General features: G+C 33.8%; 1 protein-coding gene and 3 non-coding genes across 5 annotated transcripts in view; 1 reads left to right on the plus strand and 3 right to left on the minus strand.

Moving 5' to 3' along the window:
* The window catches only part of Lim1 (LIM homeobox 1), a 539,144-nt gene that overhangs the window by 366,191 nt on the left and 145,188 nt on the right, over window positions 1-27,765 (minus strand). The gene's annotated exons all lie outside the window — the stretch shown is intronic.
* TRNAS-GGA (transfer RNA serine (anticodon GGA)) lies at window positions 24,257-24,328 on the minus strand. The gene has a single exon. It is a non-coding gene; the product is annotated as a tRNA-Ser (tRNA).
* Window positions 24,639-24,710, minus strand: TRNAS-GGA (transfer RNA serine (anticodon GGA)). Its single transcript has one exon. It is a non-coding gene; the product is annotated as a tRNA-Ser (tRNA).
* TRNAS-GGA (transfer RNA serine (anticodon GGA)) lies at window positions 24,923-24,994 on the plus strand. Its single transcript has one exon. It is a non-coding gene; the product is annotated as a tRNA-Ser (tRNA).

Consider the following 27,765-nt stretch of genomic DNA (forward strand, 5'->3'; position numbering starts at 1 on the left):
AAGTTGCCGTCATTAAACAGAAACCAACATGGAGATTTCATTGCAACTAATTAGAAATTCGTCTTTCAGGTATATAATAAACGATCTTCGCACAAAATAATGTACGATACACGAGCGGTATGTTTGTTTTCATATTCTCGGAAATTAAAAAAGCTCAACTACGTTTCGCTTTTTCAATCTTTTCCTCGAACATGAAAACGTCAACATACCGCTCTTGTAACGTATATTACTATTTCAGGCCGTAACAGTTCTTTTGGGACTAGTACTTGACAGGATGATGATGATGATGATGGTGGTGGTGGTGATGATAAATAATCTATACTAGTCCACCGTTGTGAAGTAACGATTAGCACGTCTGATTGTGAAACGAGTGGGCTCGGGTTCAAATCCTGGTTAGGACAAGTTACCTGGTAGAGGTTCCCCCCCCCCCAAACCATTAAGAGCAAATGCTGTGTAACTTTCGGCGCTAGACTCATCTCGCTAGCATTATCACCTTCATCTCACTCAGACGCTAAATAACCACAGCAGTTGATAAAACGTCGTAAAATAACCAATTAAAAAACTTATCATCTATACTAATACAGTAGTCCTACACCACTTTCCATTACTACTATCGCCCTCCTTACTTTCAAGATCATACCGAGGCAAAGTTTAAAGTTGATTGGACCATCATCGCTTCAGTTTTTTAACTGATTCCTCTCCGTTGAGTGCCTAATGAAATACTTTCCCTTTATCTACATTTCATATTTCATTAACGAATTTATGGATAGATAGTTAAAGACAATGATCCGAAAATTTTCACTCGGTGTTTATGTCTTTCTTGGAACAATTTTGCGATGTTTTCTTACTGCATCTTGAAAATATTAACACTATCCTAAGAAAAGGGTCTGGCAACTGAAAATTTTTAGATTTTTGTCTACCCTTGTAATTAGGGTTTTGGCCAACGAGTAATTCTGTGATCCCCTAGGTCTCCGCGATAGAAGAAACGTTTTGTTTGTTTTTTGTTTTCACATCCTTTTTTATTGAAAAGGCACTGGGAAAAACTTAAGTGAATTTTATTTAATGCCCAATACATCTCTAAATTAATAGCGGCGAAATACGTTGCCTTAATGCTCTATTGAATAATATAAAGAAGTCTCTAAAATTCCTGCTTTTATTGCGGGAATACTTTTAATCAATTGTTCGAGCGAACGTGTGCGTAACCTTCTATAAATTAGAATGTAAGTACAATCTGCGAGGCGTCTAAAAAAACTGAATAAAGATTAAAAAAATAAAAGAAACATGATAGCCTAACTTGTCTGTTCTTTGTTTATTCTAAGTTGTATTTTTCAGTTGGCCCAACTACAAATTTTTAAGAAATTCCCACAGACGTTTATTTTTCGTTTCGTGTTAACTTATCTATTCGATACAGAAAAAGCGTTCGATAGCTAATCACTGAGGTGTGAAAATGAGTCAAACTTGAACCAACTTTACTAATAAAAAACCACGATTTCATACTAAAGCAGCACTAATCCTACTCTCCATTTTATTTATTTATTATTTAAATATACAGAATACAGAATATAATTACAACAATAGAAATATAAATAAAATAATACAATCAATATAATAAAGAGGATACAATAATATTAACAAAATTTGAGGACCGAATGAGCAGCGCTTGTGTTCGGTCGCAGTTCAGATATATTATTAATATAAGAGGAATATAGAAAATAAAATAAAATAGGAACTAAAATTAAAATTACAGCTACAATGAAATTATATAATGTAATATTAACATAGAGAAGAATAATATCGTAAGTGAATAAAGTAGGACAATTTAAGAAAAAAATATATATTATTAAGCATGCCTGGAAGGAAGCTACTTTTCCAGTTGAATGTGATGCATTTGAAGCTCTTGTCAATGTTATCTGGGACACTGAAGATTCGAGTTTCTCAACTCCCAACTGCAGATACCTATTCATCTTTCATGCAATGTGCTTATTGTCCTTTATATTTGTGCTTAACGGATTTCTACCGGGACATCATTTTATTTTTACTAACATTTCTAATATTAACCTGGCTATACCTTTGCATTAACGGTTGAGAACCGGAAACACCGTTTGCTACCCCCCTCCACGACTAGAGTTCGATGATACTGGCGTAAAATACAAACAAATCACTTTACTAGGTATAGGAGGGAAGAAAAGTTGTTCACTCATTTACGTAAACTAGGAAATATCGCGGTTTTGAGTTTGATAATTTTCATTAGGTTTTTGTTTAATCAAAATACAGTAGACTTACAGTATTAACAATAAGTATTTTACTCACGACCTGAGCTGTCCATTCGGACGTATTCATTATGCAGTGTACATTATACTGTCTATAGCACATTAGCGTACAACATAGAGAATGAAGTTAAATTGAAAAATAATCATAATATCGATATTTAAACACAATTTTGAAAATAGTGGCCGTTCACTTCGATACAGGCTCCAGTTCTTTTTTGCATATTATAGCACTATAGATTATTGTACTACCTAATTCCAATTACCAGTTTCGTCCTTCGTACTAGTAACTCATGTTGAAATAATTCTGTACCTACTCTGTAAAAGAGTACCTTACGTACTGTAAATTCAATTTTCACTTCTGCCCGATCCGAAAAGATAAAATTACTCAGGAATGCTATCTACTGTCCGTCCAGGTGGTTTTGTCGCAGGGTCGTAGAAAGGAGAGAAATCACGTGACAATTAATTAACGAGGCACTTTTATTTAAGTCATTTTAAACAGTTGTATAATATTACGTAGACGTCTAATTCCTAACAGAAATTAATGTTTTCAGAAAAGAGCTAAGACAGCCCAGCTACTAGACTTTACAGAGGGCCGAACAGAAGCATGTAGGGGAAACCGGGATGCGACGTAGGCAAACGGACGACAGTACCTGTGCGAAAATATGATTCAATATTGAAAGCTCTTTCGTCACTGGAAAACGCGAACATATTTCTGGAACGTACTGTACTCACTAACTCAGTACCGTTTGTGTTTACTATGATCGTAAGACGACTTTGATTGTATACGCTTGGTTCTGTGTGGAAGACGGTTAAAGTTTACTAGTAGAGGGGGTAGAAGTAAGGTACATTAAAAAATTCAGGTACAATAAAAATTAAAGTAAAAATAAAGTGATGTCCCTGTACACCAACACCCACAACCATGTTTAAGTATATGTAAGGATAGCTAAAATCAGTAGAATGATCATTATTTATAGTTGAGTTTCCTTCCGTTTTCATTATTATACCAATATCTATCTAGGCTCATAAACATTGTATAATTGCACTATGGGCAGCTACAATTGATACCATAAACATTGATTACAGCTGGACTTTCCATCCTATTTGATTTTATACCATTATGAGTCAGGGACTTCGCGAATGTACCTTGTTAGTGGCTTACGGCACTACAGAAAATGGCGCAAGAACATTAGCCTATGGCGCTATCGCAAGTGGCGCAAATACGGTATCTCGTAATATTTAAGGCTTCAGAGGCCTTAGTCCACAAGACGCCGAATATGTGAGATAATACAGAGAAAATGTACATTCACATCCTACATAGAAATTGATCCTGTATTCCGCTGAGCTTTAAAACCCACACTTTCATCTCTATACTGTTAACATGTCACGAACTGCTAGATCGCGGAATTCCCAGCACCGACACAAAATACATCAAGTGTAATATGATCACTGTCCATTATCACTGAAACTCTAAAACAGGTAATATTCTACATGCAGCGCAACCTGATGAATTAAACCAGTCACGAATCATTAAGTAGTCCAGTTTTCGCGAAATCGTCGTGATGGTCGTTAAAACGTAACCCACTGACGTCATGACTACTGATATAGAACCACAACCAGATCCATTCAACGCGAGATTAAACGTCTCTAGATCTTTGAATGCGATATATCTTTTATTAAAGCGATTTTTCTTCACCATGACATTAGAGCTGGATGATATGTGGATCTGGATCCCGATTGTATCTTGACGACTTTTGAAGGATAGTTGACATGTGGAATTTTTTGCAGTACTCAGAGCTGTTTCTACATCCGTGTTTCTCAATCTGCTGTTTGCAGGTCGACACCATTATGTCTTAATTTTTAATATAACAATATTTAACATATCTTTAAATATATTATTACTAGTTTTGAGAGTTATAGCCTATGCCAGTCATGTCAATTGATGCCCATAGGAGCAAGCGCGCGCTTTAGAGCTCAGGAGAGCCTGAGCGCTCTACAGCGGAAAGAAAAGAGACAGACGAAAGAGGTAATATATGCCGCTTGGTCGAGCTATATTCAGGGATGGCCAGCACTGATTCAATAGATAAAGGAAAGAGAACTTATTAAAACTGTTTCCATGTTAAATTTTAGATTTGTCTGAGAAGTATAAGTGCATTATAAGAACGCAAGTTTTACTTTTAATGCTCATTTTTCACAAGTTTGAGTTTTTTATTCAAAAGAAATATTTTCTCAACTTTTTTTAATAGAAAAGTGAAATTTTCAGATATAGGCCTATTTATTTAGTAGCCTTACAGAATGTTTTCGTAAATCTAATATAGGCTACGTATTACTGAAGAATGATAGTGTATTGAAAATTTTGAAAATATTCGCATGGAAATTATTTGTAAGGAAATGAATTAACAAAGCAACTAATGTTACATCATAAGCAAAAGATACGTGCCCATGTGTTGTAAAAAGTCAACTCTGTAGCTTCAGCACATTTCGAGAAAATAAATTAATATTCTGATGATAGGAAGTTGTTCACCAATATCACTTTAAAAACATAATGCGATAAGAGTTTTGTTATGAAATATTAGTTACACTTAAAACATATACAGCACCTAGGTAACTTCGCTTTGTACTGTAATATTGTTTTTATTAGTTTATTGATTACTTTTATAAGGTTAAAGGTACCATCAATATCAATTCCATCATGTCATACTCAATCTCTTTTCCTTATGAATGATGTGTTTCATCCATTTAGTACAGTATAGTTGTACTACTATGAAATTTATGTGAATATTCTTTCTTAACTGTTTATTTATTTATTTATTTATTTCAAATATACAGAATAAAGAAATATAATTACAAAACAAACAAAGAGAAATACAAATAAAATAATACAAGCAATATAAAAAGAAGATACAGTAGTATTAACAAAATTTGAGACCGAATGAGCAGCGCTCGTGCTCGGTCGCAGTTCAGATATAATATTAAAATAAATAATAATAATAATAATATAAATATATAAGTAAAATAAAATAGGAACTAAAATATAATTACAGCGGCAATGGAATTATATAATATAATATTAACACTAGAGAAGAATAATATCGCACGTGAAAAGTAGGACTAATATATATTTCAAAATTATAGAATACAAATATAATATAGGTTGATTAATTCATACACATAGGCTATAAATTTATGTAATCAAATTGAAGATATTAACACGTTTCTAATTTTCTTGTTATATGTTAGTGGGTTACATGTTAGAAGTTCTGGGTGTAATTTAGTTAAAGCATTGTACAACCGAGGGCCAAAATTTATGCTATGCTTTAGACCAGCAGATGTGAGACATTTAGGTTCTACTAATGTTGAATTAATATTTCGTCTTGTGTCATAATTGTGTGTCTGTAATACAAAACTTATTACGATTTTTATGATAAAATTTTAACAGCGTATATTTATAAATTTGTTCAATATTAAATACATTAAATTCAGAATAAATTAATTTAGTTGGATAATCGAAACGTTTCTTCAAACAAATTTTAATTATTCGTTTTTGTAGTAAATTTAACGGACTAAGATTAATTTTTGTACTTCCACCCCAAACAATTATACCATATTGAATGATAGACTGAATAATGGCCAAATAAACATTTCGTAGAACTCTAATAGGTAAGTAGCATCGAAGATTAACGAATTTATAAATTGTTTTACGAAGCCTCTTACAAAGATAAGTAATGTGATGAGGCCATTTTAAGTTCTGATCAATAATGATACCCAGATATTTGACATACGTGGCTTCTTTCAAAGGTGGACATTTACAACTTTTGGGATCTAAACAATTTTCACTGTGTATTATTAGTCTATATTTATCGCTAAATTTTAAATTTTGAACACTGGCAGCTGTTAACGAAAAAGGAACTAAAGTTGATTTAGATATATTTAAAGAAAGGAAGTTGGAATTAAGCCATGTTTTAACAATGTTAGCACCTATATTAGCATTTCTATATGCTTCCTGCCAAGAAAAACCACTGAAAATAACTACTGTATCATCCGCATATGAATATATAGATCCATTAAATTTTTCTAAATTTATATTTAGCAGACCATTAACATATATTAGAAATAAAATAGGTCCCAAAATTGTTCCTTGCGGTACACCTATATCAATATATTTGTATTCACTAAATTGATCTTCAATTTTGGTCATTTGCCTTCTGTTACTAAAATATGATTGGAATAATTTTAAAACTATACCTCTAACTCCAATAGTATGTAGTTTGTCCAAAAGTAAATTATGATTGATAGTGTCAAAAGCTTTCCGTAGATCCAAGAAAATACCCAAACATTTGTTTCCAGTATCTAGTTCATTGATAATTTTTCCAGTAACATTAATAAGAGCATCATCAGTAGAAATATTATTGCGGAAACCAAACTGATTTTTAGAGAGGATTTTATGTTTTTCTAAATAATTTATTAATCTATTCTTTAAACATTTTTCAAGCAATTTGGAAAATGTTGGAAGTAAAGATATAGGTCTATAGTTATTTAAATTATTTTTATCTCCAGATTTGTATATTGGAATTACTATGGCACATTTCAAAACATCTGGGAATATACCTTGCACAAAACATAAGTTAAAAATATGAACCATGGGTTTTAATATATATTTGATAATAATTTTGAAAGTATTATTCTTAATTCCATCTATACCAGGAGCAACATTATTTTTTAACTTCTTAACCAAAATAATAATTTCATCTTCAGTTACAGGGAAAAGAAACATGGAGGAAGCTAAATGTTCATCTTGTGTCTCATTTTGTAGAGAAGAGTTAAAATTTGACTTATTAATGTTAGAAGTAACTTTGTGTCCTATCTCTGAAAAATAATTATTAAATTCGTTTGCAATCTCTTTTCTGCAATTTAATATTTCACCCTTATCGTTTTTTAACTCCTTGATTGGCTGTTTATTTTGTACATTTACATCTGTAGCTTCATTTATAACTTGCCAGAATTTTTTAGGTTCATTTTTGTATCTATCAAATTTGGATTCATAATATTTAATTTTCGTTTTTCGAATGATAAGAGTTAACATATTTCTATATGCTCTGTAGTAATTTTTTAGTTGTACGTTACTTGGATTCTTTTTAACTTTTAAAGCAAGTTTGTCTCTTGTACGAATAGAATTAATAATGCCGGCCGTGATCCAGGGTTTTATTTTCTTGGATTTATTAGAAATTTTCTGATTACTGTTTATAATAGTATGTTTATCTATATACTTTATGATTAAATTGTAGAAAATTTGAAAACAGGCATTGGCATCATTACAATTATAGACAGATTCCCAGGTTTCTTTTAGCAAATCTGTAATCAAATCAGGATAATTAATTTGTTGCATATTTTGTGATGAGAGAGTAAAAGACGGCCTGGAATTATATTCATTGTTAGACATTTTTAATAAACTAAAAACAATATAATGATCGGTAATAGCGCTAGATAGAACGCCAGGTATGAAACTATAATTATTTTGAGTTTTTAGAAATATATGATCGATGCATGTGCCAGAAAATATTGAAGGCCTAGTGATGGCATTTAAATAATTTACAAAACCATATTCATGGAGAACATTCATATATTTACTGCCAATTAAATCTATACTATTTTCTAATATATCTATGTTTATGTCTCCAACAATAATATGGTTGCGACAACCTTCTAAATTGGATAAATACTGCTCTAAATTGTCTATGAAATCATTTTTATTGTTTTTAGGGGATCTATAAATGGCGGTGAAAAAAATTTCACTCTTATCAAGCTTAATCTTAAAATGAAGTGAATTACAGTGCTCAATTTCAGCTTCTATTACACTAATATCAATGCTATTTTTAAAGTATATTACTATTCCATCACATTTATTGTATTTATTAGCTTTTATGTTATTAACATTTGAAACACAACTGTAATATTAAGAAATTGGTGTTAGTACTTTTGTTTTACAGACAATATAGATAATATCAAACAGAAAGAAGCCATATAAATATAACGACATAAAATTTCACGTTCCATTTGAAGTTTGTGCACTACTGTTTTCTTAATCCAACAGGCTGCTTATTCATATACACAACCCTTCCTCTTTCCATACTTGACGCTTGATGCCCACGCACGACGTCAAGGTCAGAAAAATGCGCTTGCTTTGACATCACTGGCCTATGCACTAAAACCTCTAAAATAGGGTAAGTCCGAAATATATGACCATAGTTTTTTCGATGACCTGTCAAATGAAGAATTATTAAGAAAGTGTCAGCGAACAAGTTAAATGAAGTTTCAGAAAGTAAACCATTACAATAGCACGTCTTTATGATGACATATTAAAAAACAAACACTGGTCATCTCTCCCTAGATGTCAGGAGGAGATGGCCATGGAATACAGGGATAGTTGGCCACATAGCTTCCATATTAAGAAGTACCGAAAAATGGGGTAACTTTGCACCATCTATGAAAAACTTTTTATATAGGTCTAGGGGTGTTTAATAATAATCCGTGGCGCTACAGCTCGTGAAGGGCCTAGACCAACCAGCCGGCTGCTGGCCTCACGCTCATATGCCGAAGCAGAGGTGGACGATCATCCAACCAGAATGGAGGTATCGTGTGGTTAACACGATGATCCCCCCAGCCGTTATAGCTGGTATTCGCAACCGGATTTCGCTACCTGTCGTAGCTCCCCAAGTGCATCACGATGCTGGGTGGGCACCGGTCCCATACACTGGCCGAAATTTCATGAGAAAATTTCTTCCCCCATGATGACTCGAACCAGCGCGCATTCCGTAACGCGAGTCCTAGGCGGGATGCCTTAGACCGCGACGCCACGGCGCGGGACTCTAGGGGTGTTTACGTGAACCAAATTTATCTGTTCATCATTTCCACCAATAGATGTATATGTGTGCAGTATTTTTGCACTGTTCGAAGTCACAGAATTTGTTTATGGTATTTCTATACCTTAACAACAGAACGTGTGCATAATTTGATTGAAATATTGATCAAATTAATTATCTTTCATCACAGATGGTGTGCACAATCTAAGATAAGTTATACGTGTATCTGTTCCTTATTCATACATTTAGACTTTCTAGTTCCGTTTGTGCAGCTCTTTTGTCGGCAAATGGTGTTACAGAATAATTTTCTGATCAAGGTGAATTTGAGGCTAAATTGGGGTTACTTTGCACCATAACACAAACGAAGATTTTTTAAATTTTAATTGCATTATTTTCATTTGAGGACCTTGCATAAAGTTTAAAAACGCTTACTATAATTCACACTTTGTGTTACAGCTAAATTACTTCAATTTGTTTTTATTTTTATTACATATTAAAGTCATACATGGTCTCTCACTGCCAAACTTGGTAACAATCTCCAAATATGCCAAAGGAAAATGTTGAGAAGGATACTAGGCTTATCACTGAGGGACAGAGTTCCAACCAAAAGATGTCAGCAATTGGTTCGACTTGGACAGGTAGCAGGGAATAAAAACAAACAGTGCTGTCATCAAGGCAGTAACGAAATCATTCAAATCCTGCAAATGAACTGAAAGGGAGGATATTATGGAATATGAATGGGAGGATGTAATTGGGAGAGTAAATCCACCCAAGAATGTATCAAGAAAGGGCTTGCTTATATTCCATTTCAGAACTTGACACAAAATAATACGGTACATATATTTTTTTACAGTTTTTCACGTGCTGTTATCTCGACTTGTCATTCGAAAGAAATGAAAATATTTTTGAAGCAACAATTCAGAAGAATGTGATCACTTATATTGAAATTTTGTGTAGTTTTTTTCAAGAAGTTTTGTCCGTGTTACTATTTATAGCAGTTTTTGAATCTGTGTTTCCATTTTTTCTGTTCCTGATACGTTATATTTTCATTGTTTAACACGTGTATGGTGCAATGCAACACCAGCAGTGGCAAACTTTGCACCACCCCTCTTAAAACTCTGGCGGTGCAAAGTAACCCCCAACTATGGGTAACTTTGCACCAACATTTGGTAGGTTATAAATTTCAAAAGACATTTATTTTCGAAGATATGACTGGCTACATATATTAACGCAAATCCATAGAACGTATAAAATAAATTTCCATCTCAAAATTAGACATTTAAAGACTACATACAGACTGAAAACAAATTTTTAAGAAGAAATTGGTGCAAAGTTACCCCATTTTACGGTATATCTATAATATATTAAACTAGGCGTAGCGGTTTAATGCATTTACACATATAACAATTGAATCGGTTATTGTTGAAAGGAACTAAGTCCACTTTTTAAAGTTTTGAGATAATCGAAAAAAACTGTTTTGTGGATAATCTATCGAAGATTAAACCAAAATATATATACAATATATTTACAATATATTTTGGTTTAATCTTCGATAGATTATCCACAAAACAGTTTTTTTCGATTATCTCAAAACTTTAAAAAGTGGACTTAGTTCCTTTCAACATATTCAATTATAAATTAAGTTCATGCTTATTCCATATTCAGCGTTATCAGTCCTTTTAATTGCTACAAAGTCCTGAAAACTAGAAAACAGTTTCTTTCGCTACCAAAAAAAAAAACTATGCACATATATGGACGAATAACCATACGTCAATCATCTTAATTAAACATGAAACATGTAATTACTAAGTTTCATTAAGATATGCAGTTGCATACATTTCTCATCACTAATTATTATTACTTATGAAACAAGAAATGCAAGATCTTATTTATTGAAATATCACTGACTACTTTCCACTCCAATATCTAGAAAAACTTTGTCAATTTGTTTTTTCGCAAACAGCTATCTTCCTGAATATCATGCTCAAAACATATAAAATGTGTCATAAAAATGAACATGCATTGTCACGTACATTTCAGTTCGCGTCACTGTGAGTTTATTTCTGTCACACAATTAGCGAATCGCTCTCGGTTTGCCTTTTCAAAGGCCAGATATCAAGTTACAAAAACACATCCCCGATTACCGGGACTCTGCTGTAGTGAATACATATTTGACCATCTGCTTCAGATAAATAGGAACAGAGAGGGAAAATAGTTTTGTTTTTCCATGTTTTCAACGCCAAGTTTCAGCTGTAAAGTTTAAAGATAGCCATATATGAAAGTTCGCATAAAGTCCCTTCTGTTCAGTTACAGTGTTACAACAAACTACAGGTTGTCCGAAAAGTCCGGCACCATAAGACTAATTACAGTCTGTGGTCTATTTGTCTTCCATCAAGTTCCACACACGTCTGAAGGAGAAACCGCTTGTTTAAAAAACACGAGTCACACACCAGGTGATGCGGCTCAGGACTCATCCTTGATCTTTGACTTAACATATCCCAACATAGCAAAATCCAGCGGTTGCAAGTCCGGAGAGCGTGAAGTCCATTCAACAGTACCTCTGCGACCAAACAAAAAGTTCCTCCCACTTGAACCGATAATAAATACATACATACATACATACATACATACATACATACATACATACATACATACATACATACATACATACATACATACATACATACATACATACATACGTGTTTTGCCCGTGGGCAGAATTTCACTTCAAACCCACCATTCTCCAATCTTTTCTGTTTTCTGCCTTCCTCTTTGTTTCCTCATATGATCCATATATCTTAATGTCGTCTATCATCTGATATCTTCTTCTGCCCCGAACTCTTCTTCTGTTCACCATTCTTTCCAGTGCATCCTTCAGTAGGCAGTTTCTTTTCAGCCAGTGACCCAGCCAATTCCTTTTCCTCTTTCTGATCAGTTTCAGCATCATTCTTTCTTCACCCACTCTTTCCAACAGAGCTTCGTTTCTTATTCTGTCTGTCCACTTCACACGCTCCATTCTCCTCCTTATCCACATTTCAAATGCTTCTATTCGTTTCTCATCACTTCGACGTTATGTCCATGTTTCTGCCCCCATAAAAAGGCACACTCCACACAAAGCGCTTCACTGGTCTCTTCCTTAGTTCTTTCTCCAGAGGTCCGCAGAAGATACTCTTTCTGTTAAAAGCTTTCTTTGTCATTGCTATCCTCCTTTCGACTTATAGTACACCCCAAGTATTTGAAGCTGTTCACTTGCTCTACTGCCTCATTTAGTACTCGCAAGTTTACCTTCTTTATTTTTCTTGCGACAACCTGGTCTTCGTCTTATTTGCATTTATCTTCATCCCATACTCCTCACAGCTGTCGTTTAGCTCCAGTAGCATATCCCTTAGCAGCGTCTCCTCTTCTTCTAACAACGCCATATCATCAACAAATCTAATGCATTTTATTATTCTTCCTCCTACTTTTACCCCTCCGATATTTATGATATGTCAACATTTATTTTACTTTGATGAAATTAAACCCAATAGTATATTATTTCTGTCTTACATATGTAGGTACGTTACTAAAGCGTTTGCTAGGGACTAGCGTACACCCCTTGAATAGTAACTAGTGGACTCGTCCTAGCAGCGATCAGGACTGGCGAGTAACAGTAGTAGAAACAAAAAACTTGGACCCTTCCATGGAATCCTGGATCCGCCACTGGTAGTAGTGGCAGAGGCAGTAGTAGGCCTAATATCGGTAGTAATAGCATTGATAGTACTGGTTGTAATAGTGAATGAACTAATAAATTACTGGTTAGCATGACTTTTAATAATTTTAGTCATCCTAAAATATATTCATCTATTTTTCCTGAAGCTGAATTCATCACGATCTCTGTATATTCGAAGCGATATCGTTCTCTGCAGTCAATACCGCCAAACTACACAGTCATTCTAAACTTTGTTCAAATTCTCGTGCTAGAATTTGTTTTTAAATATTTCATAACCGCTCCTCTTAAACTTCGATTTTGTTTCTCTTTTTTTCTCTTTTAAAAGCACCCAATGTGAAGTTTCTTTCCTCATCGCAGTCTCTACTTAATGGAACTATCAGTTTACAAAACTACTGTGCACTTCTCTCTTTAAGGATAACTGAAAATTAATTGTACTTTTCACTTACAATTAGAACATTGCAAAACAACAGGATATTCTGTCACTATTACTTACTTACAAATGGCTTTTAAGGAACCCGGAGGTTCATTGCCGCCCTCACATAAGCCCGCCATCGGTCCCTATCCTAAGCAAGATTAATCCAGTCTCTACCATCATATCCCACCTCCCTCAAATCCATTTACATATTATCCTCCCATCTACGTTTCGGCCTCCACAAAGGTCTTATTCCCTCCGGCCTCCCAACGAACACTCTATATGCAGTTCTGCATTCGCCTATACGTTCTACATGCCCTGCCCATCTCAAACGTCTGAATTTAATGTTCCTAATTATGTCAGGTGAAGAATACAATGCATGCAGATCTGCGTTGTGTATAACTTTCTCCATTCTCCTGTAACTTCACCCCTTTTAGCCCCAAATATTTTTTCTAAGAACCTTATTCTCAAACACCCTTAATCTCTGTTTCTCTTTGAAAGTGAGAGACAAGTTTCATAACCATACAGAACAACCGGTAATATAACTGTTTTATAAATTCTGACTTTTAGGTTTTTTGAGAGCACACTGGATGACAAAAGCTTCTCAACCGAATAATAACACGCATTTACTATGATTATTCTGCGTTTAATTTCCTCCCGAGTGTTATTTATATTATTTGTTACTGTTGCTCCGAGATACTTGAACTTTTCTACCTTTCCAAAGGATAAATTTCCAATTTTTATATTTCCATTTCGTGCTATGTTCTGGTCACAAGACATAATGATATATTTTCTCTTTTCGGGATTTACTTCCAAATCTATCTCTATATTTGCTTCAAGTAAAATTCCCGTGTTTTCGCTAATAGTTTGTTGATTTTCTCCTCACATATTCACGTCATCCGCATAGACAAGCAGCTGACGTACTACATATAATTAGGTTGTTGGGGTGAAATCTTGAAATTGGGCAGGATTGCTGCCTGGTTGAGTGCCTAAAATTCCCATGTTTGCATAGGCCTATATCTTTTTCATACTATTAGAATATGCAACTCAGAATTTAAAAAGAGGAAAGGGGTTCCAATGCTGTCATCTTAAGTATCTTTACATTGCTACATCTTTCAAATATTTTACTCAGTTTTTATTTTTAGCACCCCACGGGCACGAGGCCCCTTTAGCAGAGAAGCCCTGGACCGTCACACATTTCGCCCATCCGTTGAGGCGCCTCTGTTTACAAAACATTATCATCGTCTCTATATTAATGTCTATTTTATTTAAAATATTTTAGCCTACGCATATGTAATTGTACCTTATCATACCTTCATCGAAAACCATATTCATAAGCTACCTATATATTATAAAACATTTTAAATAAATTATCAAGTGATAAGCACAGTATGAGTCTTGTGGTGACCGTCCTCTTTATCTGAACTTTTCGGCTGCTCGTTTGAGCTAAGAAGTGTCTGAGCGGGAGAAACCGCGGCCTAGTACGCGGTAAGTGAAGGAGCTTCGACCGCGAGAACCTGCAAGACATCGCCCTTCCTAGATCTTACAGCAGACTATCAACCTCCGGCACTGAAGTTTATTAACGATCTCTTTAACAAATCTTTATCCGTTATTAGGAACCTTTTTAACAAATCTTTAGTCGACTATTATCGACCTTTTTAACAAATCTTTACTCGACTATTATCTATCATTATTTAACAAATCTTTACTCGACTATTATCGACCTTTTTAACAAATCTTTACTCGACTATTATCGACCTTTTTTAACAATTCTTTGTACTCGATTATCAGTGACCTTTTTAACAAATCTTTACTCGACTATTATCAAACTTTTTAACAAATATTTACTCGACTATTATCTATCATTTTTTAACAAATCTTTCCTCTATTATTAGCGAGCTTTTATAACAAATATTTACTCGACTATTATCGACCTTTTTAACAAATCTTTACTCGACTATTATCTATCATTATTTAACAAATCTTTACTCGACTATTATCGACCTTTTTAACAAATCTTTACTCGACTATTATCGACCTTTTTTAACAAATCTTTGTACTCGATTATCAGCGACCTTTTTAACAAATCTTTACTCGACTATTATCGACCTTTTTAACAAATATTTACTCGACTATTATCTATCATTTTTTAACAAATCTTTCCTCTATTATTAGCGAGCTTTTTAAGAAATCTTTACTCGATTATTAGCTATGATATCCACCGTGTCGTAGGCTAGTTGTTTTTTCTTCTGTGACACGACAATGCAACTACCAAAATATGCCGGAACACATTCTAATATTTGTCCTCAATGTTTGATTTTACGGTTTTATTCAACTATCGTTACATCGAAAATAAGATGCCATTCTCCCATTGCCCTCCCTTCATAGCATACGTGAAACAGAAAGAAAACTTATCGCCGCGTTTTCATTCTTTTCTTAAAATAAATATAGAACCTGGAAGTTTCGAAACAGTGGACACTAAGTTCTTCCGAAACGCTGAAAATTCAACATTTGCATCTACAAATTTTTAATTGGTCGACAGTAAGTTGTAAATTCCGTGAAGTTTTAATTTTAAACGTTAAAATATAATATCCTTTTACCACCGAAATTATAAATGCTTTACTTTACACTGGATGCACTTTATTTTTTTTATAGGAATGTCACTTACACCTCTTTGCTTCTAACCGCTTCAAATAAGATACTGAGATAAAATTTCATGAAACCGTACATTTTTAGCGCGAAAATAAAGAAAAAAATATACAATTTGTCAAAATTCGACTATTTTCAGTAGCGCATCGGCTTAAACTTTTACCCGACACTATAGTAATATGCGTTATGTTCTGTATTGATTATTTACAACTGTATTTGCGAAATATTCTTAATGAAAATTACTCGAAAGTTTTTGTTTTTTCTATATAAATTTATTTGCATCTAAATTTGTCGGTGTAAACAAACCCACGGATAATCTGCCTTAAAGGCATGAAATAGTCAATGATGGCTACTAGAAACTAAGATAATTTGAAGCTCTACTGTATTAAGTTACATTATCTCTAAGCAACATGTAGCTCAGAACAATGTAGCAAACAATTACACAACATGTCACACGCATAACAGCAGTAAAAGTATCTCCCACGTCAGATAAAAAGTATTCATACAGACGGCACTCACCATGAGATAATAATTATATCATCATGATAAAGTGCCGATTTAAGAATTCTGACTACACATAATAAGCAAGTAAGTGTTTTGGTAGAGTCAGCGTGTTTACAAGTAACAATGAAGCACTAAAAATTCCTAACTCTATGGCACAGTGGTAATTAGAATAGCAACTGTCTGCAGCCGGAACGTCTCTCATAACTCATATCTCCACAGTTCTTTCAGAGTTGAGTCTCCGCTCTGGATGTAATTAACGCACAAAATTATGCTTGCAATCTGGTTATTATAGCTTTGTTGTTTGTTATGTTAGTTGGTGGTGTTTTCAAATACTTTCTGCACTAGACAACGTCGTAATTTCAACAAATTCCTGGAATAGGGATTATAGCAGAGAAAATTGTAACAGTTCACGAATAAGTCATGACAAACCGTCACGGTGCACTCAACGGCTAAAGATTAACTTGCAGTGTTGCCATGTGTAGGGATTTTTCAAACGAAAAGAGATGTATTAGTATTAGTATTTATTTATTTAACCTGGTAGAGATAAGGCCGTCAGGCCTTTTCTGCCCCTCTACCAGGGGATTACAACTATAATATGAAGAATAACATTACAATTAATATTAAATTTACAATTACAATTACAATAAAAATTAAAGTATGACAAGATTACCTGATTAATGAAAGCTAGATATTTTATCGTAGAAGTTAAGAACAAAGAATAATTTTGTATTTACTGAATTACAAATTAAACCTACTACAATAACAAAATTCTATAGTGATGAAATTACAGGATATTGAAATATTTTGGTGATAGATTAAGAGAACTATTTGCAAGAAGCCATGTCTGAACGAGTCTCAATTACTGACCAAGTGCCTAGTAAGTTTGCGTTTGAATTCAATTTTATTTCGACAGTCCCTGATGCTAGCAGGTAACGAATTCCAGAGTCTTGGCAGGGCTATTGTGAAAGAGGATGAGTATGAGGAGGTGCGATGGGATGGTATTGTTAGTATTGTTTCATGGCGAGAGCGTGTGTTCAGATTGTGGTGGGAAGAAAGGTAAGTGAAGCGAGACGACAGGTACGAAGGAATAGAAGAGTTCAAGATTTCGAAGAGAAGGAGAAGTGAATGTAAATTTCTTTTCTTATCTAGTTTAAGCCAACCTATTGTTTCCAGGGATGGGGTAATATGATCATATTTACGAACATTGCTTACAAAACGTACACACAAATTATGAGCACGTTGAAGTTTCGTTTTGTTGTCGCTGGAGAGGTCAGTCAGTAAAATGTCAGTATAGGGAAATACAAACGCCTGCACAAGGGACTTTTTTAAGCAAGAGTGAAAATGAACATTTATCCTTTTTAGTACACGGATAATAAAATATACTTTTCTGCAGGATTTGTTTTTAAAATAACTGCAAACATGTAGCCCTAAGGGTTTTTCGGTGTGTTTTTTCCCTACTTATTACTGATGGACAATTATTTACTCTTAGAACAGAACAAGGAGCCTAACATTCTGAGAAACTCCCAAGCCCAGTGATTCGAAATAGCTATGTTCTATTGTTTTGTGGGCACAATAACCTTCAATTTTGCGTTCAAGAGTGATGAAATAAGCATTCCTGGATTCACCAGCCTTTTAGGAATCTCTCCCTCTCTCTCATTCATAACCATACAATCACACAAGAGCTTCTCTACTTCTTTATAATAATTTATTTTGACTGGCAGAGTTAAGGCCGTAAGGCCTTCTCTTCCACTCAACCAGCAAAAAGTATACATACTAAAAAAATACGTATAAATGAACTTATAAGCTACAAAGAGTTACGTGTATACAAGAGTTATTTATTAATTAAACAGTAAAATACAAACTGTGTAGCAGAATTAAACTAGTATACATAGAATGTTGACATATTTCAAATAATGTTAAACAATAGAAAGAGATTATTATGAGACAATTGTGAAAATACAGTGCTATCAGGATATATGTCTAAAGAAAGAAGTTACCATGTGATCAGTGACAGTTTAAGTTAGTATAATTAGAGTGAACTGCTAAGAAGGTTATCCTTTAGACTAAGCTATTTTTTAAAGTGTTTACTGTCATGCAACCCCTAATACTTTGCGACAAGGAATTCCATTGTCGCGAGGTGGAGATGGTAAAAGATGAGGAGTAACAAGAATACAAGATGCTCTATGAAGGGGTATACTTTGCGTGCCACAGAGAAGTGAAATGGTACTTACATCGTGATTAGAGAGAAGAGAAACGAGGCGAAAGGTAATTTGGGTTGTCAGTTACAGATTACAGTCATTTTGTACCATTTCAGAATTCATTTTCGACTTAAATTTGTTAATTAGGGGCTCAAGTTAAATGCTTGATCTTTGAACAATCTTATTTACTCTTTTGCCCAAATTTTCCTCATTTACTCTTTTGCCCAAATTTTCCTCCGTTAAAAAAATCGCCATAATTAATTAAGTTGCCAATTCTAGAATTTTGGAAACAAATAGAAGAATGCTAAAAATCTTAACCATCAACTCATGTTTCAAAACATAGCAAAAATTGACAAAATTTGTCTTTCTCTGCCGCACTCTAACGCTTCTGTAGAATGAATACTTTCTATGGTAAGTATCCTGTCTTCTGTCATCTATCCTGGCATATGTCAATCTTGCGTAACTTCTGCTCATCTATCCTGGCTTCTGTAAATTTATCTTGCCTTCTGTCAATCTATCCTGCCTTCTCTCTATTTGTCATGTCGTCTTCTGTCATCTATCCCGTTTTCTGAACATCTACCCTATCTTCTGCGCATCTGTCCTGTGTTCTGGCCATCTATCCTAAATTTTGTTCATCTACTCTGTCTTCTGTCAATCTATCCTATCTTCTGTTCATCTGTCCTGTCTTCTGATCATCTTTAGTGTCTTCTATTTATTTATCCCGCCTTTTGTACATCTGCTTTCAGTTCTGTTCAGCTGTCTTTACTTTTGTCTATCTGACCCATATTTTCTTCATTTCTTCATGCGACCTATCTTCTGTCTGCCTTTATAATATCTTTTTCCACCAGAACTTAGCAGACGGATTTTGTTTATATCCAACATTCCTGAATCACTTGATCCAGACAATGCAAGTGCATCATTTTCGAATTCTTACTCAAATAAATCAAGCTAAAATAAAAAAAAAATCAAGTTGACTATTTATTCGAAATCAGTTACAATAATTCAACATCATAATCATCATCATCGTCATCTTCATGGTAGGCCGATATGGTCTATTCCGTCCATATAGGAAACATTTACAATTTCTTCATTTTCCCATCTTCTTCTTGGGCGTCTCACTACAGTAATTCAATATTTAACTTTCCTATTGCATAAAATAAAAGGAAACATTAATACAATTTTAACTTAAGGTTATCACTTTATAGTTTATAATGAGAAAATACAAGTGAATGCGATGTTCGAATAACAAATCTTTCATTAAATATACGGACTGCGAAATACATATGAAGGGTATAATACGTACATAAAAATAAAGACAACTAAAAAATCAATAAGTATGTAAATAAATACGTTTTATCTGTAATACGAGGAAAACCGTAAAACTAAATTTCAATTCGTTAGAAAAGTTTTTTGTACTAGTATAATTTAACACCTTAAAATCTCTGAATATATCCTGAACCAGTTTTAACCAATTCGACACGTTGATATGTTCTCCCACTTTTATTCATTCAACATTGTGGTGTTCATAAGAAAATGATCTAAATCAAATAGTTTAATTGAAATGTTTATTGTCAATGGTTGATATTTATTTAAAGCTAAGCTCAGTAGGAGTATTTTATAAGCAAATCAACGTAAAGAAAGCAATAGGGAACTTTTTACTCGTCAGGAATCATACGACAAAAGTAAACAGTAAAAACAACCATTTAATTACAACACATATGCAAATATCAGCAATATGTTACGCATCTTATAACCATGTTCTGCTGTAAGAAAACAAATCCACGTTTGCAAAAGTCTCATTTTCATATTTACTTTCCATCTCGACAGTTCAGTTTCCTCTGACATTCATTGCTAGCACAAGTGATGTCTGTTTTCACATCGTATTGCCTTCTTTATCAGCCATAATATAGACGTAACCAGTGGGAGAATTGTGTGGTAATTCCACATCAATACTACGGTAAATAGAATGTAGTGGAGATGGTTCGGGACATATAAGCATATATATTTAGTATGCACAACAGATCTCTGGTCTCGTGTATCTTCATCGTCATTCTTAACAAGGTTTGCAAAACGCAGTTATTTCACCTTTTGAATTCATTGAAAAGAATTAGAAGGATTAGATTATATCAGGTTCTCCATTTTTATCGTTAAGAATTTGTAGCCCTGCCCAGATAAACAGATTTTTGTTAAATTTGGCATGATGTTCAGCACTTCTTAGTGAACAGTTTCGTAATTGAGAAAATCATGGTTCGATTATGGAAAAAGTCTGGGTGAGATGTTGTACGGCTAATAGACATCATCATCATCATCATCATCATCATCATCAGCAGCAGCAGCAGCAGCAGCAGCATTATCATCATAAATAACAACAATAATAATGACATTCATGTTTTGGACATTTTCTGCTTGCAGCACCTACATATTTGATTTCTTCAGTTCTTTACACATAACTTATATTTTTAGTAATTGTGATAAGACTTTCTTAGTATTCAGTGTGAAGCGATATTTTTGGGTATTTGCACTGTGTCGTAGTTGTTTTTTCATCTGTGATACGACAGTGCAACTACCAAAAATATCGCAACACATTCAAATGTTTGTCCTTAATGTTTGATTTTACGATTTTATTCAACTATCGTTATGTCAAAAATAACACATTCTCCTATTTCCTCCCTCCATAGCATAGTGAAAGAGAAACAAAACTTATCGCCGCGCTTTTATTATTTTCTTAAAATAAATATGGAACCTAGAAGTTTCGAAACATGGACACAGAGTTCTTCTGGAACGCTGAAAATTCTTCAACACTTGCATCTGTAAATTTTAAATTCGTCGCCAGCAAGTCACATTTACTAAATTAAGTGTGGCTAGCATACCCACAGGTATAGGAGAAAGCAGCCATCGATGAACCGTTGCCATATTCTTGGTCATATTGACTGCGTATGCGTGAAACGTCACCTCAAGGTTCCCCCTAGTGTGTATCACTCCTGAGTTGTCTTTGGTGGCGGCAGCAAACACGTGGGCTGAACAAGAAGCTCAGATATGTTTTCGTTATTTTTACTGTAATTTTAAAGTAACTTTAAGTACAGAGTAGATTGGCTTAATGACATTAAGTTATGAAATGACATATATAACTGGAAGCAGTGTTCTGTCTGCTTCATTTTTAGTTCTATATCCATAAATTTTGTATAACCTCTCAGCGCGCTTAAAGTGTGATTAGAAAATGGCGAAGTCGCTATGGATGGACCAGCTGGAGTTCCCATGAATGGATTGCATTTTAAAATGGATCATTCATGAAAACCAATTCTCTTCAGGAAGCAATCAAAATCAAGACTCCTGGTTTTGTTCCATGTGTGAAGAAACCATAGAGGAAAATATGATTCAATGTAGCCTATGTCTTGTAGGAAATTGGTACATGAAGCTCATGTGCAAATGTTAGAGTGAGTCGAAAGAAATACTTTGTGTGGCATGTGTGTCTTGAACAGGAAGACTATGTTATCTACAATATAATAATAATCTCAGACTCCAGAAAATAATGTTATATGTAAAATCACATCATTATGTTGCTGTCATGTAATTTAAAGTTGTATGCTAACATTTATAACTACTGTATTAGCTAATTTGATATAGCTTAAAACTTTAAAATATTGAAATGACAAGGACTGTATTTTTCATGATTTTCAGTTTCAAAATACGTTTAAAATTGGATTAAAATTAAATTCAACATCCAGTAATCGAATTTATGTTTATTCATTTTTATGATTTTTCCTTTGTTGACATTATTTTGAGATATTTAAAAAAATTTCCTTTTGGTCCATTCATGGGAACACGATGGTCCGTTCATAGAACCCTGTCGCCTTCATTGAACCATTAGCCGAATTTTATATGAGCTAATCTTTAAACAGATATAAATAGGGTGCAGCCCTAAAACTTCATTTTATCATTCCTTATTAGTAATTTAATTGTTCAACCCTATGAACGGAATTTTAAGGCATTGCCTTTGTTAGATAAAATAAGAAATCATTAGATGGTCCACTGATGGCTTCTTTCCCATAAATTACAGTAATAGATTGGATCGTAAAAATTATTGAAAGTGAACAATTATTGTCAACTAGTCTATTATTTAATATGTTTCATGTTCATGACAATTAATTGGGTTGGAAAGCAACACAAGTGTATTACATAACAATAGCACGCATACTGTTATTGAACTTGAGAATATTTCCTTATTTTTGTTCTTAAACAACAGAAAGTTCGTATCTTACTAATGGGTTCTAGTATAGGTACTGCTTTAAGAAGTCTTCTGAATGAGTGTATTTAATCATAATATACACAGAATTACATTTTGTAACATAATTTAAGTCTAAGCAGTTTACATACACATAACATATACTGTAATTGACAGTAATGATTTAATTGACTCTAATGTACGTATTAATACATAATAATTTATAAAATAAAAGAAATACACTAGTTTGATGTGTCGTGAACATGGAGGAGTGTCTGATTTATCCATTCCATCGTATTAATTGTAGAACTTATCGTGTCAGGTTATGGAATGCATCTGTGCATGCATTTCTTGTAATAGAAACTATTGACGGGCTATAACGTTTGATTATGTCACTAATAAATATTTGTGCTGGAAGAGGTGGTGAAAGTAAGTAATCAAGAATGTTGTATTCGCGTGCTTAAATACTGCTTTCTTTTATTACACCAATATCCTATATACTGACAGTTCAGTACATGGACTTCATTTCTTTTTAGTAACCTCTACATAGTTCTACTTTTTTATTTATCTTTAAGCATTTTTTTTGTTTATTTTACTCCATTATATAATTGCGACAATATTTACACGAATGTAAGTTTCTAATCAAGCGTTGCAAGATTACAAATATGATAACTCTGGTTGAGTGGAAGAGAAGGCCTTACAGGCTTACTTCTGTCAGAATAAATAAAACATTGTATTGTTATTATTGTTATTGCTATTATTATTATTATTATTATTATTATTATTATTATTATTATTATTATTATTATTATTATTATTTATTATCAAAATCTTCCGTAAAATTAATAGTTCGGCTGATTGTCAAATTCTTCAAAATGACATTAATTCAATTTTACAATGGTCTGTTGAAAATGGAATGAAAATTAATCAATCCAAAACTTTTATTTCCTTCTCACTGAAAACTACTTCCCAAAAATTTAATTATTCTCTTAGTAATGTCGTAATTACTAAGAAAGATTGTATTAGAGATCTTGGTGTCTTACTTGATTCAAAATTATATTTCCATGATCATGTGCAATATATTTACACCCATTCCTTAAGAATGCTTGGTCTAATTAGGTCTATAACTTATTCTTTTTCCACTCCCATGTGTTTATTAATTTTATACTATACGTTGGTTAGATCCAAACTTGAATATGCATCTGTTGTATGGAACTCCATTACTCCCACTGACTCGGCTAAATTGGAGAATATTCAAAGAAAATTTATTTCCTTGTGTACTTATAGATTTTTACCAAATTCCGATTATAACTATGAGATTAAATGCAAATATTTCAATTGCGGTAGTTTGTTCACCAGACGTCAGGATCTTGATTATTTATTTTTTTGTAAAGTCATTAAGTGATGACAGAGAGATGGAACGGAGAAAAATTCTCTCCGGCGCCGGGATTTGAACCCGGGTTTTCAGCTCTCCGTGCTGATGCTTTAACCACTAAGCCACACCGGATACAATCTCGACGCCGTTTAGAATCGTCTCAGATTAAGCTCCATCTCTTGGGTTCCCTCTGGTGGCCGCCCTCTGCACTACGTCATAGATGTCTATGCACGCAGGACCGAAGTCCATACATGTGTAGAGGTGCACTCAGATGAGTGACTGGTTGGCCGGGGTCCGACGGTATGGGCGCCGTCTTTAAATCACAAAGTGATTTATTACGCATATCATATTTATTTTGATGTACCGAAGTACATATGATATTTCCATGCAGATATTCTGCTTCATCAGATGATGACAGAGAGATGGAACGGAGAAAAATTCTCTCCGGCGCCGGGATTTGAACCCGGGTTTTCAGCTCTCCGTGCTGATGCTTTAACCACTAAGCCACACCGGATACAATCTCGACGCCGTTTAGAATCGTCTCAGATTAAGCTCCACCGTCGGACCCCGGCCAACCAGTCACTCATCTGAGTGCACCTCTACACATGTATGGACTTCGGTCCTGCGTGCATAGACATCTATGACGTAGTGCAGAGGGCGGCCACCAGAGGGAACCCAAGAGATGGAGCTTAATCTGAGACGATTCTAAACGGCGTCGAGATTGTATCCGGTGTGGCTTAGTGGTTAAAGCATCAGCACGGAGAGCTGAAAACCCGGGTTCAAATCCCGGCGCCGGAGAGAATTTTTCTCCGTTCCATCTCTCTGTCATCATCTGATGAAGCAGAATATCTGCATGGAAATATCATATGTACTTCGGTACATCAAAATAAAAAAGTCATTAAGGGTGATACTGATTGTGAATCTTCCATAAACAATATCAGTCTTCGTATTCCAGCTAATGGTTTAAGATTTCATAAATTGTTTTATAATAGGAATTCTAAATCTCTGTCTCCGGTCTGCAGATGTATTAAATATGCTAATTTGCATGGATTCAACTTGGATCCATTTAATGTGTAGTATATACTTTTCGAGTTTTAACTCACTGATCTAATTTTAATAATTATTTGTCCATTTTTTTTCCTTACATTTGGTCAATTGATTAATATAGACTATTCCATTATTTCAATTATCTTATTATATTTTTATAATTTTTATTTGATCTATGATTGATGTAGACTATTATATTGTTTGTATTTCATCTCATTGCCATTTTCTATCATTCATTCTCATCATCATTTGTTGTTTTGTTCTCTTTTGTATCGTGCTAAACTTTAATTGGCCTTGTGCTGTTGTTTTGCACGTTAATATTCTAAATAAATAAATAAATAAATAAAATAAATTATCATCTATGGTATGTTGAAAATGAAATGAAAATCAATCAATCTACAAATTTTGTCATTTCATTCTCACGAAAAACTACTTCCCTAAAATTTAATTATTCTCTTAATAATGTCATAATTACTAGGAAAGATTGCATTAGAGATCTTGGTGTCCTACTTGATTCGAAATTAGGAGAGAGTCAGGTAGTATCGGACATCGGGTAATATCGGACAGTGAGTTTCTTTCATCTACCACACGATGATAGTACCTGATTGACATGGTTACGTTTCTGTGATGTCGCATAGAGAAACGTAACCATGTCATTCAGGTACTACCATATGGTGGTAGATGAAAGAAACGCATTGTCCGATACTACCCGATGTCCGATACTACCCGACTCTCCCCTATATTTGCATGATCATGTGCAATATATTTATACCCATTCATTAAGAATGCTTGATCTAATAATTAGATCTATAACTTATTCTTTTTATACTCCCATGTGTCTATTAATTGTATACTATACGTTGGTCAGATCCAAGCTTGAATATGCATCTGTTGTATGGAACTCCATTACTTCTACTGACTCGGCTAAATTGAGAATATTCAAAGAAAATTTATTTCCTTGTGTTCTTATTTTTACCCAATTCCGATGATTATAAATATGAGATTAAGTGCAAATATTTTAATTGCTGTAGTTTATTTACAAGACGTCAAGATCTAGATTATTCATATTTTTGTAAAGTCTTAAGGGGATATTGATTGTGAATCCTTTTTAAGCAATATCAGTCTTCGTATTCCTGCTAACGGTTTACGATTCCACAAAATTTTTATAATAGAAATTCTAAATCTCTCTCTTCGGTCTGCAGATGCATAAAATATGCTAATTTGTATGGATTGAACTGGATCCATTTAATGTGTGGTGTATACTTTTTGGAGTTTTATGTCGGTTATTAATTTATGTCTTTTGTTTAGATATGTATTATAATATTATTCTCATCATCTTCTATATCATTTGTATTATATTCATTTATATGATTCAATTCTTTCATTTTCAATTATCATCACTTTTTGTCATTATTTTAAATAATTATTCCAACGTATTTTTATTGTAATTTATATCATTGTTAATATTTTTGTAATGAATTGCTTTGTGCTGAACTGTTATTGGCCCTGGCTATTGTACAGCACATTAAATATTAGTAAATAAATAATAATTATTATTATAAATCGGATTTTGCTACTGTTTTTCTAAACGATTCCGCCACAATTTCTGTTTACTGATGCAGATTAATTAGTGAGCCCACTTGTATGTTGCCAACAGCTGCAGATGAAAAGTCGTTACTCAAGTGTGTATATGTGTAGGCAGGAAGTAATGGAAACACTGTCAGAGACAAGTAGCCCCATGTTAGTGACAAGTATCCCTACTATCTGTGACAAGCAGTCCCGCTGCCAGTGACAAGTACCCCCACTGTTAGTGACAAGTTTAGGAAGGGTATGATGAGTGACAAGTTGGCCTACTAGCAGTAAAAAGTAGCCCCGCTGCCAATGATCAAGGTTAGATAGGAATTTAATTTCATTAGCAAACAAGGGATATTTCGTTCCGTCTTTTTATTTTTCAAATGGTGGTAGTACGTCTCCACGTATATGATATTTTATTTAGGAATGGTGTACTTCAATTTGTATTTAACAGGCGTTTTTAGTAGCCTGTGCCTTATTTTCACTAATATAATAAAGACACGATTCGGGGCGGGTGGACTGAGACCCCGGTTGTCACAGAATAAACAACTCATTTTCACCTCTGCCCTTTGGTTTAAATTCTAAACTCTTTGAAATAACTGCTGAAGCTTTCCTGGCGACGTGATAATTCGAAATTTTCTCGGGCTTCCAGCCAGGTCATAAGTTGGTGATCCACCGACGTTTCGAGGATGTTCATCTTCCTCATCTTCAGGGTTAAATGATATCTGAGGATACCCAGCTCCTTAATTTATAGTGCTATATATAATTTATTTTGCTATATTTTGTGTTCATAGAAATATGTAGTGTCACAATGGTGAGCCGGTTCTCTCAGGAGATTAAACAAATTTCCTATTCGAAAAACCTTAACGTGGCCTATTCTTCACTTTAGCCATATAAGCTGAGAATTGAACTCGCGTACATAAATATTGTTTTATATTATTATTATTATT

This window comes from Periplaneta americana, chromosome 6, assembly GCF_040183065.1.
Source record: "Periplaneta americana isolate PAMFEO1 chromosome 6, P.americana_PAMFEO1_priV1, whole genome shotgun sequence".
In the NCBI taxonomy this organism is placed as follows: Eukaryota; Metazoa; Arthropoda; class Insecta; order Blattodea; family Blattidae; genus Periplaneta; species Periplaneta americana.